The 15,642-nt window shown below is 40.5% G+C and overlaps 1 protein-coding gene across 2 annotated transcripts in view; it reads left to right on the top strand.

The window, feature by feature from the left end:
- The window catches only part of NDRG3 (NDRG family member 3), a 62,948-nt gene that overhangs the window by 12,084 nt on the left and 35,222 nt on the right, over window positions 1-15,642 (top strand). The window lies entirely within an intron of this gene.

Here is a 15,642-nt window from a genome sequence, read left to right on the forward strand (position 1 = left end):
TCTGAGCAGCTATGTTAACACAGTCATCACCAAACTGGTGAGAAGCTTGGTTCAGCGGTGCTGTGCTGTCTCTCTCATGCAGTGGCTAGATGAAAAGCAATGACTTTTACTGCTGCTGATTGCATAGCAGAAGGTAGAAAACAGCTTTCAGTCAGTGGTGGTAAGGGTTCTATTTCCTCCAGACTGGCTGCAGAGGAAGAGGAGCCTTGTAACTTTTACCTCTTTCTTGATTTCTCCCCTGATTACATCGCCATTTGAAGGAAAATCAAAACACTTAATCTCTAACTGAGGTGAATATTTAACAGGAGTGTATCAGGTGCCAGTGTATTGGGCAGCAATGGAAAGTGTTGGTCTCCTCATTAAATGCAGTTATTCCACGCTGACTCAAAAGAAACAAAACTACTTCATTCCAGTGTGTGGTTTGGTGAAGGAATTGTGGGGAAAAATTTGTGTTCCTATGGTAAACAGGAGGTTCAGATGGTTCAAAGAAACTGATCTCTGACTTCACTGTATTGAGTAATATTGACATACGAAGCATTGCCTGAAGGGTTAAAGAAGACCAGGAGTACAGCCTAGAAAGAGATAATGAAGCCATTGTTTTGAAAAGAACTGAATACCTGCACTTGTGATGATTTCCTGTGCATACTTTGTTTCATAAAAGCTCTCGAACAAGGAGAGGAGTGTAGGATTATCTGCAGTGGATGGACACTTTTCTCTTTGCAGCTTGTATTGTAGCTCATACACAAATGGAACAAATGTACATAAAAGGGGTAATTAAAAAAAATCAGAGTTGAAGTCAACTTGAGGTCAAGAGAGAAACATATGAGCATCCTAGATTAAAAATTATGTAATAAAATATTTTTAATGAAATTCCCAACTCTGGGAGTGGTGGGGGAAGCAGGGCATTATGTTAAAGGTTGCATGCACATTTATGAAGGTTTGTGGCAGTTTTAAGGCACACTTGTAAAGAGGAACTCTGATATATCTCCCTGAGGAAGTGTGGAAGTTCTATAAAGCAGTAAAATCATAAATTTTAAGCAGAATAATCAACACTGGAGCTCATTATCAACATAATCAGGCAAACTCTTGAGTATAAGAGAACTAGAAAAGAGAGAGAGAGAGGTGATGAGAGAGCTAAGGCATAGAATTAGAAGAGTAAAGGAGACATTAATCGGTTTAGGACTTTGCACCTTGGAAAAAAGCCGCTGGGAGGACAAAGGGACGTAATAAAGCCTTATGAAAAGGTGACTGGTGCAGGAGGTGAGTGAAGAATAACTGGCATTTCTGAGACCATGAGAACTGTTGGGACATCAAATAAAATACAGCTATAAATCAGACAGATGGAAGGTTTATTTTATACAGTTTTTTCATGATATTGACCATTGCCAGAGAATGTTGGGGAAGCCAAAATCACAGAGATGTCAATGTTAGAAACTGAAACAGGTGACATTTATTTGTATAAGCAAACATAATCATAGTTAGCTTTGAGGAAACATGAAAAAAATCCCGTGGCACTAAGTGATAAAGTAGCATTTTAAATTCAGCAGAGTGAAGTAATGCAGCTGGAGAGCAGCCCTCACTGTATATGTGTACAGTGATGAGCTCTGAATTGCCTTTCTAGTCAGAGGCAGAACTGGGGGTTATAATAGGGAGCTCTATCAAAATATCTCATTGTTTAGAAAAGCAAATTGAAGGTTAGATGCTTGTGAACAAATAACAGTGACCAAACTAGGAAACAGTTGTGTGCAAGCTCACAGTGCCCCTGTGTTGTGAGTACTGCATGAGTTCCAGTCCCATCACTCTGAAAGACCCAGTGAAACTAGGAGAGATTCTAAAAAGGCTCATGTGAATGATCAAAGGTGTGCAATGAGTTCTTTGTAAAGAACGATAAATAAATCAAAGCTGTTCAGTTTCAAAAAGATGTCTTTGAAGAGGACACGATGGAAGCATAGTCTTAGCAGCATGGCGTGTATGTGAACCCATTATTCACTGTTTCCTTTGATAAAAGGACTAAGACCAGCAAATGGAAATAGTGGGTGGCAGGCTCAAAACAAAGTGAGATATTTCTAAAGTGGGAGCAGGGCCTCCTCCATTCTCTTTGGCAGGGAGGTTTTAATCTGTTGGAACAATTCCCCGAATTTAAGCTGATTTATTCTGCAGTTAACACTTCATCAGAATGCTGTTCATGGGGCTTTGTAAGCTTAGCTCTAGAGCTGTGTTCACAAGAGAAATCCTTTCAAATGGTGGAGCAGGTGTATGCAGCCTGGCAGGCTAGAATTATCCCCTTGGATCAGTTTTCATGGGGAAAATCAGTGCAACTTCTCAACAAATTATTATAGTAGAAATACCTACTTTACTTACTTGGTAAAGTCAAGTACAGTTTCTGCAGCTCAGGACATCCAACCTCATCTTGTATCTTGTGTTTTCAGGTTGCGACTGGAGTATTAAAACTTCTCTGACAGCAAGATCTAATATACCTTCTTTGTCTGACTATTTAGCTGGGATGGTGGCATGTTCTTATGCTGTGGTGGTGGTTCCAGTTGCATCTACTGCAGAAATAATATGACATTAAAATACCAACCAGTTGCAATAGTGTTATTTTGGGATTGCCCCACAGGAGTTGGAAAAGCAGATGGTTTTGGATTCATGGAAACTGGATATGGTTTTGGTATGCAGGTTATTTGTGGTTTGTTTGAACCTGTGCTTTGTTGTGTTTGCATATTTGTTGCCAGAATTATTTTTTTGTCGTTTTAGGCCGATTTAGCACCTTGCTAAACATTTCTTTACTGAATTGTAAAGACAAACTTCACTAACTTAAACTTATAAACTATTCAATGAACTGTGCTTTTGAGTTGTGTTTAACATCTGCTCCTGACCTGCAGAAGGGCAGGTGGTCACAGAAGCATGTCATAATTTCCAGTTCATTAAATAAAAGCTATGACCTTAATCTGCAAATCCTTGAGATATTTGGAGTTTGAAAGAGTAGGGAGTGGAGTGGTGGATTCTGCTGGTATTGATGAGCTAATCCCTCATGGTCGCTTGTGTAAGCACGTGGTCTCAAGGACCTTGTGTCTCCCTGGGGACAACTTGCTCCTGAGCAGGGCACAGCTTTGCCCAGGACTGGATTGGACTCTTGAGGTGCTGAGGAAGTGTTCGGTGGTGAGTTACTATCATTTTACTTCTAAAGTGTTATTAGGATCCAGAGTAATTGTATAACTGAGATTTCACAGTTAGCTAAATTTCCAGTGCTCCGTGGGTCCTCTCAGGCCTCTCCTCTAGTCAGCTAAAACTCATTAGCTGAAATTCCTATGGACGAGGCTCCAAAGAGTATCCATGCTTTGGTTCCCTCATGGGAACTTAAACAAATATGATATTCTTTACAATTAGGTTTGGCGCCTGATTGTACCACAACTCACCTGGACTAATACTGTCCTTCTTACATTTTGTAGTATGACTACCCTTCTTCTGAACATTTTAAATATTTTCTGAGGTTTTTTTTGAGATACCACAGCTATAACATTGCAGTACTGGACATGGGGTATGTCATTTTCTTGTTGTCATGACAACTGCCATTTTCCAAAAGGATATGGCAATGAAGCTTGGAAAGGGAGGAAAAAAAGTAATGTTGGAGTGAATAAAATCAATACAAAAGTAACTGGGGCTTTCATTTTGTATCTGAATTGCCTGCATCAACTTAAATTCTGCTTAAAGATTAATATGGGAGAAATGTGCAAGTAATGTTACGGAAAGGAAATACTACATCAAGTAAAAGTATTTGATCATTTCTCTCCAGATGAGATGGCTGGCAAGCCAACCTGTCTCTAGAGAAAGTATTGTCAGGCTTTTGTAGGGTTGCGGCTGGTGTTCTAATCCTTGCTGTTTGTCAAAGGCATTGGAAAGTTCCTTCTCTGGACAGCACGTGTGGGCATTGGGAGTTGTGACTGCTCAGAGCTGTTCAGATGGGCTGTCAGAAAGAGTTAGTCTTCAATAAAACCGCCAGGGTGTGTCACTTTATATTGCATATTTTGGGGGGGGGGGGTTGTAATAGTGGAGTGGAAGAGTATTCTGTATATAACAGGTCAAGCTCTTGATAATTTTTGTGACTGAAGGAAGGAGAGAGGCACCAAGATTTCATGGATGAGGCTGCCGTGTTTTTCTGTTTTTCTGCAGCACGTAAGTGTGAGAATAAATAACTTCTTGTTCACAAGGAGCAGCAGTGTTTCAGTGCACTGGGGAAGAAGCTTCTCCAGGACTTCGGAGAGACAGATGCTGCCTGAAGTACACATAGATGTACAGACAAAGGGCAATTATTGTTGGGTGCTCTTCTTTTACTGTAACCTAGACATTTGCTCTTGAACTGAGTCAGACTGGATGATGCACTACTCAGCTCTTGTGCAGTTCTTCACATGTTCTTTTTCTGAAAAATATTGAACATTTTTCAGAGTTGGCAATCAGTTTTATATTAAGCCTGTTATTTTGAAACATCAACGTCTGTCCTGAAAAATTTACCAGGAGATGAATTTCAGCTCCAACTACGCCTTTAATGTGAAGTATCCAAGTCGACTCCTTATTCATTATAAAACAGTTTTAGAAAGGGAATTTTTAAATAGTTCTGATGTATTCATTTGCATTTTTCTTTTTATTCTGGCCTGTCATATTACCAGGTTAAAAATCTCATTGTTTATACCACTTGCACCAAGGGAAATTCCTGTTGGATAAAAGGAAACTACTTTTGCCATGAGAATGGTATGTAATGCTGGAATCTACATCCTTAGAGATTTTCAAATCTGTAAGGCCCTGAACAACTGAATCCAGCTTTGAAATTACTGTTGCTTGGAGAATAAGCTCTCCTCCAGAAATCTCTTCCAGCCTACATGGTTCTGCAATTGCATCCAGGTCCCGTAAGCAGAAACCTTGCCATACTCCTGCTGTGCTGTCCTTACCTGGAAAGAGGCTGTGAGCAGGCTTCTGAGAAACTTCCTCCTAGTTATTAATTGAGGAATTAGTTTTAGACTTTGGTGTAGTCAGCTTTTTCCTTCACTGTTGCTTTGGTGTGGTACATCCTCATCTCATGCTGATTTCTAGGGAATGAAATCAGGAATTGATCTGCTTTAACCATGTCATTCTAAACACTGAGGAGTTAAACATGAAACCCATGTGATGGTTCAGCTTTATTCAGGACTAGAGTATTAGAACTAAATGAGTTGCATTGAGATCTTCAGTTAGTTTTGAAAGAAGTAAAATCTTTGTGTTTTAACATCTTCAGGGGTCTGTTTACAATAACTGTGTGTCCTAGTTGACAATTGTCGTTGGGATCATGGATTTTGCTTGTAAGATATGTGATGTGAAACTGTCTTAAGCTTGTGAATGTTTGCTATATCCCAAATGTACAAAACTGAATTTCACTTAATGAGAACCACCTTAACTTGCACTGTTATTTCTTAATGAAAACTAAACTCTGAATTGATCTAAGCCATGGACTTTGGCATGAAGAAGTTTGGGTGAGGAAAAAGGGTTACTGTTTTTACGTGATATATATTGCAAGCAAAAGCTATGCAGATTTAGCCTACCTTTCTAAAAACTGCGCTTTTTCTTGGTATAAGTTGTTCACACAGTAGATAACTTTGATTTCTGATTTTGATCACTCAGATTTTCAGGGGTCATTGTGAGGGTGAATGAGGAAAGGGAGGGGAAAGAAGGATAGAGAAAAAGGGAACAGAAGTTCTGTTGGCATTTTAGGAAGGGAGGGTCTTGGATCTTACAAGTCTAGGAGGATGTGCCTGCTGGACTTTTGCAGATCTTAGGCTGTAATTACCCGAGCTTTTGCAGGAAGAGCTAAACTCACAAGCAGTCAGAACATCCACTAGAAATCTGTAGAGAACAAATTGGGTTTGGGTGAATATGGATCCTGGTGAGTAGGTCAGTTTCCTTCTTAGGCCTATCTGACAAAATTTGGGAAGGTGTGTTTGTACAAAGTGCCATCTGCCTTTGGCTTTCAGCTGCTTGCGGAAAAGCATTCCTAATTCTATGAAAAACATCACTTGCCTTCTAATGGTATTTTAGGTATTTGCTTTATATGCAGTTTTATAACTGACTTCAAATACAAGTCATTCTTATGAGTGATGTTTGGCCTAAGTAGTTGGTGTTTTGTGTCCTATGTCTCTGTTTTATTCATGCAGGTGTTTGCAAACTGGCCCTGTAATTTGTAAGGAGGGATGCTTACAGTGGCTGAAAGAAAATACAGTCCATTGCTGCATCACAGAATCACAGACTGGTTTGGGTTGGAAGGGACCTCAAATATCTCATTTCAATCCCTATGCCAAGGGCATGGGCACCTTCCACTAGACCCGGTTGCTCAAAGCCCCATCCAGCCTGGCCTTGGGCACTTCCAGGGTGTTTCTGCCCTCTCTGAAATAAGACATTGTTACCTGTTTTATCAAAAAGCTTCTATCCATTTGAGAAACTTATAACATGAATGTCCATGCTGAGGTATACTCAGGTATTCATTTATAGCCCTAGTTACTTGTGTCCACAGAGCACCATGAAGACTCTGGTGAGTTTGTTAGTGTATTTCCCTATCCATTTTTAATGTGATCCTTAACTTAGACTGCAGGATTTGGAGGCAGTTCCAGAGGTCACTGCATGTCTGGTCCTCATTACATGAGTTGGTTGTAATGTTTATGTGACCGTCTGTTAGGCTCCTTCAGCTCACTAAAGCAGCAGAAAGCTAGCCTGGCAAAAAGTCTACATTGCATCTGCTCATGTTGCAGTCAAGCATGCCAGACATTCCCCAAGGCAGGGTTTGGGTCCTGGCTGTGAGGGGACAGAGCAAAGAGGAGAGCTTAAGGGTCTGGGTTTTCTTTCAGAGGCTGTGAGGTGAAACTCTAGTTCCTGTATATGTCCTGAGATAATACACTACAAACAAGGCAAATGAAATTGGCAAAATTAGAGTTCTGTCCTATATTCTCTATACACTCTATCTAGATAGATTAGATTTATCATACCCTGAAGCTAAGTGCAGGCCCCTGTATATCATCTGGTAGTGTCCTGAGCATGGTACATTATCTGTTCCCTGATTCAGCTGAAGAGCTAATATTGCCCAGATACCTGGTTTCTTAAAATCCAACCTCAAATCTAGATGCTTGACATATTTAGAAAAAAGATGGAACACAAGGAGCCTTTTCATCAGTCAGTTTACTGATCCTAGTGAAAAAGGTAGTCCAGGAAAAAACATTGAGGGAGAGGGTAAGGAGATCTAATTTGCCATGTTACTGGATAATCATCAGCCCGCTACAAGGGAAGGAGAAGAAGAAAGTTTTGTCTGGTGTAGGGACGGAGGACAGGAGCATCCCTTTTGGCAGAAACTCATAATTGTATTAAATGTGTAATGAAATTACCTCCTGAATTGGCCTTGAATTGTCTGTCCTGTATCCATTACTAGTTTTAACTGTGCTAAGTGGAGTACCCTCTCCTGTCCAGTAGCCTCAGGAGGGACATGCAGTTCAGCCTGACACACACAAGGACGTTTTCTGCATGGAAGCAAATTCACAGACTGGAAATGATGGAAGGGACAGCTGTGTGGCAGTCACAATGGGTTTGAAGTAATGGCACTCATACTTAAAAAGAGGTTGTCCTTCAATGACACAGGTTGGGCCAAAATGAAAGAGCTTGTTCTGGGAAGCTCAAGGGGCAGTACTACATGTGTAAGAGCAATATTTCATTAATGAAGAAGAGGCAAAAAGAATATAATAAAAATCTTATTTTAGCAGTTTGTTTTTAATACAATGTGTTGTTAAAATTTATGTCAGTCCTGTGAATGCCCCTTTTATAAGCAGTGCAGCTAGAACAGATTAGGATAGTGAAACTGCATCCTGTGACTTATGTCTGTCTTCTGTGTACTTTGATATTCGTATCGACCATCAATATTTAATATTGAACAATATGTATTTGCTGTAGTAAAACTTACGGACTCTCCCTTGTCCACCATGGTGAATAACTTGGAATTGGAGGTGTTGAAGTGTTTGATCGGCTTTTGCCTGGAAGTATACTGCTTTCTGATGGCCAAAATCCATTTTTTCAAGTTTGAGTGAAGAAGAAAATCTCGGGGTTGCTCTGTGAAGACACTAGAAGTGATTTAGATGTATATACATAGACAGCACAGTGAAAGGCTCTTCTTTACCTGAATGAGCTGAACCAGAAGCATTTGTGTCTTCTTAGCTGTTGAGGAGCAGAACTGTTTGTTCCTCTTGAACTTTGCACATGTCTGTGATTATTTTTAAGTTTGGTTTATCCAGACTGCACATATATTTGTGTATATGTGTGTATATATATATATATATATTACACTATACATGCGAAGAGATCACCTTCACCAATGAATACATTACTACGTTGTGTTTAGGTTGTGCAATTTATATATTTGAGTGAACACAGTTTAAATAAAAGTTACTCTACAAATTTTTTCTTATGCATTTGATTTCAGTATTTTTCTTCTGTCCCAGTAGCACCCCACATAAATGAACTAAAAATATCAATCAAAATTGCATTAGAAAATATGAAAACAGAGGTCTGACTAATTCTTTGTTTAGCCATACAATAACCTAAATAGTGGTTCCTCACAGACAGCAAAAAGGCTCAGTTTGGTGTAGTGGTTATATGATGGAATGGTTTGGGTTGAAAGGGCCCTTAAAGGTCCCCTTCCACTAGACCAGGTTGTTCCAAGCCCTGTCTGACCTGGCCTTGAATCACTACAATTTAATGTTTAGTAACTGGTAAAAACGCAACTTTTTCAATTAAGATAAAATGCAAAATTAGTATTAAATTTCAGTAGGTTGGAATGTGGTATTTAATTATAAAAGTCATTGTTCAAATCTCATTTAAACAGATTTCCAATTCACCTTGCTCTGGAATGCTTTACTTTGCTCAATGCAGTATGTATTCACATTTAATTAATTTTTTTCACTTAAGGTGTGAAAACATAGTCAGTTAGTAGGAAGCATGGCTGAAATGAAGCAGAAACAAGCTTGAAAATAAAACTGCAGAGGAAACTGAAAGGATCTGGTGGAAAGCAGTTAGATTTCATCATAAGCTGCTTAAGAGCATGTTCCTGCTGAAGACAGCATTTTCCCCACTTGCCTGGTGTCACATGGGTGGGTGTGTGCTGGAGAGCAATTGAGGTCAGCTACACATAGTGAAATCTGAAGGATGGAGACACAGGACAGGGAGGAGATAGCAGGAGGAGAAGGTGCTGTGGATGCTTTGATGGTGACAGTGCTGATGAAGAGCTACATGTATTTTGTTTTGGACAAACAACTAGCCAAAACCCTCAAGAGCCCTCACCAGTGCCTGGGTGGGTCCTCCTGAACTACAGGGCTAGTTGGAAGTAGGTGACTCAGTAGATGTGAAAGCATCTTGGAACAGATGCATTTGAACATATCCTTCACCATGAAACTGGCAAGAAGGGCTGTGTGGTTTAGTCAGCTGTGTGAGCTCTGACACTCAGGTGTTACACAGGTGTTGTTTTAGAGTGATGCCACTGGGTACAAAAGGACCTAGAACATCATATGAGTAACATGACTGGTGGTAACAGTCACTGCTTATTTCTTTTGCCTTGGGTAGAAGGGAAATGCTGCAAAGCCATTTAAAAGAAATACCATGATCAAAAGAGACTCCTTCAAAGACAACAATTTACACCATTTGCAATAATTTTCACAATTTTCAGAGAAATTTCTCAGTCCAGTTTATATCCTGAGTGTCCCCACTCTAAAACTTGGACTGTTCTGTATAGGGGAGCCCAGCATAGTTCATTGTTTTCATGGGCAATGGTCCACTTTAAAACATTTAAAGACTTTTACAGCATTCTTGTTTAATCAGCCCTATAGTTGATGCCTGTTAATTCTGGTGATTGGCAGGGACAGTGTCCTTTGTGCTGAGCCCAGTTACACTCATGGCAATATGACACTGCTTTTAATTAAAACTGGATTCACCCAGAATTATGGAAAGCTGGGCACAGACCTTTTCCTTACAAACCATTGTTAAATGTAGGTCTTGTTTAAATACCTTAGAAATTATATGCATCAGCTGACATTTCTGTCCTAGGTGTAGCTCAGATTCCAGGTATGTAAAATCACGGTGATTTAGGAAGCTGCTGTTGGTTTGCTCAAGTGCAGTGATGCCTTAAAAAGCTAGGAATGAAACAACATACTTTCGAGACAATATTAGTATAGGAAGTAATATAAAGGCTGGTCTTTATTGGGGGCCTCCAGGGGCAAATATGGAAAAATGCCCACCCCCTCATAGGGTGAATACCGTTTTGTAAGTTTAGCAATTTAGCATAATTGACAAGAATCACCAATTAGGAGCACAAGTGATGAGGTAATTCCTCCCTGGTTCTACCCTATTCTGAATTCTCCCCGCCCTTACATAAGAACTAAACTTTGTTTATGAAAATGTGTCTTGAAGAGCTGGTTTCAACCTTGGCTCCCAGGGAGCCTAACCTTGGGCTCCCAGGGCTTGGAGTCTCTGAAATGTATTTTGTCTTTCTGCCCATCAGGGTAGGGAAAAGTACTGGAGTTAGCTAGGAACTATATAACTATGCAACAATAGTCTATAGAGCTAGGAATATATATGAAGGAAATATGAAAGCAATCATTTTGCCAACAGCGGAAGCTGGGACTGCGCTGGCGAAGCAGAACATAGTCTCTTTCTGTAGGCACACAGTTTGTCTTGGAGGTGGACCTCCATGTAGCATGTTCCCAAAAATACATGTGCTGGAATGCAAAGTGAATAACCTTGGAAAATATTTTGAAACCAAATTTAGGCCCTTTGCCTGTTTCTCTGGAAGCTTGCCATGTCAGCCAGCATTTTAGTAGAGAAAACAGAGTAGCCTGTGCAGGTTTTGGGAAGCAGACTGCTGTCCAGGGGCTTGCACAGGGCAGAGGAACAACAGAACAGGAATGCCCAAGGGTCTCAAGACCCATTCATGAAAATTAGCTGAGATCTATATGCCAAGAATGTGGTCTGCCCAGCCACATAGCCCTGCCAGCCAGCTGGTTTTCCCATCTGTGGGAGAGCAGCACAGAAGGCACAGGAAATGGGAATCCCTTTATAAAGAAAGGGAGAAGTTGCAGTGGAGAGCTGCACGGTGCCTGAGCAGCAAACTTGCAGACCATGGGTATTGTACTTTGGTTCCAGCGTGGGTTGCAAGTAGTGGGTTTGTTCCCATCTTTCTTTGCATACCTGGGAGCAACCCTTCTGCTTTCCATCTATAAGATGCTGCCTTGTCAGAGAGCAGTTCTCAGGAACCTTACCCAGATTGTCTTGGCTGTGAGTCCCTAGAGAGGAGCTTCTTCAGCTTGCCTCTGTTGTCTGCCAAATGAGGGAGCATATGTTTAGGAACATTTAATGTCATGTTTTGTAGCATAGCTTGACAACTGATGGGTGTAATTTTGCCTCAGTGTGGTTAACATACAAAGCAAAGGTGTAATTGGCTATGAAGGTAAAAAATTATAAGCTGTAGTCAAATTCAGGTGAAAACCCAATGAATTTTTAGCTTCTGAACGCAAGGTTGTGTTGCACTGGGTTCCTAAATAGTGTGGAGAGATTGTACCTCCATAAGAAAAGAGACTTGAATTCAAGAATCAGCTCTTGCAGCTCCTAACCCTGCAGGGAGCAGTTGTGCCAGAGCTTCAATGACCAGAAAGCGGAACCTCGGAACCTACAGATCTTGCAGTTCACACTTGGTGGGTCCAGGTCTGTAGTACTCATGTGCTTGACTACTGAACTTTACGCCAATTTCTTTCTTTGTATATTGAAATTGTGCAAATTGAGAGCAGCCTTGTCTTAGAATAAACATGCAAACATATATTTAAGATCATATTTATAGGTAGACGATTTCTTTCTGGGTCTCACCTGTCTTGATTTTTTGTAGCCTTCTGTTTTCTACCCTGATTCTAGTCTCTGTGCTTGATAATTCACCACATCTTTCTGGATTCTTGTCTTAATGGTTTTCAAAGAGCATAGAATCTACTTCAGCCTTTAGGGAACCTTTATAAAGGAATGGGTAGTTTCAGTTGGGTTGGATTCAGTGTATTTATAGTAGTATATAAATAGAGGCAAGAGGAATACTTGCAAAGCAGGTGGTACTGGGCCATTTATAGAAAAAAAGGTATGATTTAAACATTGTTTCGGGCAAACCTTTTGCTATGCCTATGGCCTGTCTTCTACAAAAATCTTTTCAGTGTTATGAATATTTATGCTGCTTTGTTGTGGTATTTTAAACTTCCCTTCAGCTTATGAAATGACATGTTTGTATCTTTAAATAACAGGAGGAATGGTGAGAGAAGATTGTTTCCTGGGCAGACAAGTCTGCAGAGCTCTTATGAGGAGTCTTTAGCATGGTTGGAACAGAGGATAGCCCAGCTCACCAACACTCCACCTTTCCTTTGCCTCTGTACTTGGAAATGTGCTCTACAAAGGTCTCTCTACTACAAAGCATCCTCTTTTGAGAATTTTTTGTGGCCTTTTTTGCTGAAATGCGCACATTTGCCATGTACAAACCAAAACATGTTGCTGTTAGTATACCAGGGTGCTCAGGTGAAGTTGTGGCAAATAGTCATGTAGAGCTAGCAGATTTTATGCTGTAATGACAAACTACCTTCATTTAATCCAAGGCAATCACATTGAGCTTGCTAAGACCTTGGGAAGAGAAAAGTACATGCATCTGCCAATGGAATATCCTCTGACTGGATTAAAATGAAGTTCTGAGGCTGTGTTATCCATTTTCAGGAGAGCTCACTAGTGAGCGGATTGGGAAGAGCTGGTTCAGCAAGCTAAAAATCTTCTTGCAAGCGGTGATGGGGACCCCTTCCTTCAAAAAGCCTTCAAAAAACTTTACAAGCTAGGCGAATAGCTATAGAATCAAAATGTTTAGAAAAAAATCCGTCATCTGAGGTTGTGCAGGTTTAATCTTTCTGTGTGATTTTGCTCTCAGTTGAGCAGTTCTCAGTGAACTCAGTTCTTCATGGCTCACCACAGTATTTAGTTCCCACTGGAGGGATCTTTCATAGGTCTTACTTCTGGGTGAGAATGTGCTATGAGTTTAGCATTCCAGGCTGACTGTGCTGTGGACTCATTGCTGAGAGCAAGTGTCTTACTCTTCCGTGAACTTCCCTGCAGAGGTTTTCACAGCTATTTGAACCCAGCTGGTGTTAAGGACGGTTGTCTCTTCTATCTCAAGGAAGTTTCACATAATAATCAGCAGCCCTTTTTTGTTGCTACCCAGCTTGCTTTAAGGAAGAGGCAGCACATAGTGCGCATTATGACTAACAGCAGCTTGCCCTAGAGACGACCCCCCTTCCCTTGAGACAGCATTTGGAGCAGTAGTGGACCAGGAAGATAAACATCAGATTAATTTCAGAGTTGTTTCAATATTGTTTAGTGTGTACACTGTAGTTGCATCTAGAGGCCAAGTATTGAACCAGAGTTGATGTGATAAATGCATTTGATAATCCTTGATTTGAACCCCTACTAGGTTTTCAATCTTCTTATATAATAAATGATTAACAGTGTAGTGCATGGGTACAAAATGTGTGTCTCCTCTTCTCTAGATTTTGCACACTTCATGGATGTGCTTGTATTGACACCAAATGGGTGTACCTGGGCAGGTTAGTGTAGGATGCATCTCAGGCCTCTCTGGGACTTTGTATAACTCAGGGAAAACTAGAAAAAATATCTGCAAGGCTATAGCAAGAGTTTCTTTGAGCAATCTAATGCAGAGCAATTGGTGCTCTGAGGTGTCCGGTCAGCCACAGCTCAGTAGAGAGGGGTTATTATACTGGTGCCCTCCTCTGTAGACTGGTTTAGGCAAAAATGCAAGAGGTAAACCCAAGACTCAGGAAAACTGCGACATGTATAAAAATACACAGAGAAAGCTGGCTGGTGTGTGCGCAGTTTTTAAATTACTATGGGTAGAGTGAACAAATTCTTTGTCTCTTGGGTAACCCCAAGAATAAGCATGACCTTCTTGCCTGCCACCAGTGGGTGTCTTTTCAAAGGAGCATAAGAGAAAGGATACGCTCTCTGACTAATAAGGTGAGGGTGGTCATTCTAGTACTGTGTCACCTGTCTGCACTTTATCTGCAGATAAGCTTTGTAATGCTTGTTAGAAATTCCTTTTGTGTCTGTAACCTCTTTGGAGAGAACCTGGTAGATGCTGAGCTCTTGATTAGTCCCAGTGTGTATGGAAGTTGTAATTCTGTTGCCCGATCCGAAGAAAACACAAACAACCGAAGTCGTTTATGCGGTGCTTTATTGAGGGCCCTGGGAGCCTGGGACTAGCGTCCAAAGTCAGAGCCCCATCTCACAGAAATTTCACAGGGTTTTTATATGTTTCTTTACATGATTTCTTCATCGCAACAAAATCTTACTTAATTTTAACACCTGGTACTATTATCTTCTTGACATTTAGGTTCCTGCCAAAAGGTACATTCCTTAGATAAGTGATTATCTCTTAGCTACACTGCTTACATTACAAATTTCATTATAATAGTTCATCTGCAGGTTATACGGGGCCTACCAAGCCTTAGCATGACTGCTACTAATGTCAACTATAAGGTTCTCTACTAGCTAAATACAGTTTATTTTAATCAAATGGCAACAACTCCTTAGTAGAATTTTTTTTTTTTTTATTCCATCATATCTTAGCAGTACGACAGTAATGAGCTTTCCTCTGGGGCTTACAGTGCACTACATAATGGCTCTTATTCCTCTTCTGAATAAAAATTCATTGTGGAGTAGGGGGTTGTTGGCTGTAGATTAACTGATTTCTTGAAACTCTCACAACTGGTATGTTTTACAGCAAAAATTAGTCTGAAAAAGAAAAATAATTGTGTTTCCCAAAGCAAAGGAGCTAGAAGAGATGGATGTTCCTGTGGCTAATTTTCAGAGGGCGAGGCATTTTTTTTTTTATTTGTTTCTTGACAGACTGTCTTCAGCCACACCAGTGTTAGTCCTGGCAGAAAGGATGCAGCTTTGCACAGCATTTGGGGTGAGGGGGACCCCTCCTCTTCAGTGCATGTTTGTGTTGAATTAAGGTGAATGGTGAACACAGTTCTTCTTTTCCCACTCTTTTTCTTCTGTGGTTAGTAGCCTGTAATATCTTAGACAAAGAAATATTTGTGATAGTATTCAGAAGTATTTTCCTAGCATGCTCAGCTGATGCCCAGGAAGTCCACTTCCACATGCTACTTCTGTTCCATCAGATGAAGTTGACGACTTCATTTATTTCATCAGCAGTAGTAGGTACAATTTTCCTGAACAACCAGGTAGTTTGCACCATCGGGTGTGATCATCTCTTGCCAGAACCCTTTTAATGTTGCTGCAGGTGGTTGCACTAAAAATTCTTCTATCTAGAAACACAGCTAGAGTGTCTAGAGGAAAAATTAAATGCCTTGTAAACTCAGCCATATTGTTCCTCCATCTTTGTTGCAGTATTTATATATTTGAAGATTTCTCCTCTGGCTCTGTGGCAGCAGCAATTTCCCACAGATATATGGCAGCTTCTTATACTGTTGATTACATTTTTTTCTTTTCTTTGCTGACTCTGCACCATGTGATAGAATGATGGTTTGGGCTGCCAAGCTA

Source organism: Prinia subflava, chromosome 8 (assembly GCF_021018805.1).
Source record: "Prinia subflava isolate CZ2003 ecotype Zambia chromosome 8, Cam_Psub_1.2, whole genome shotgun sequence".
Classification (NCBI taxonomy): domain Eukaryota; kingdom Metazoa; phylum Chordata; class Aves; order Passeriformes; family Cisticolidae; genus Prinia; species Prinia subflava.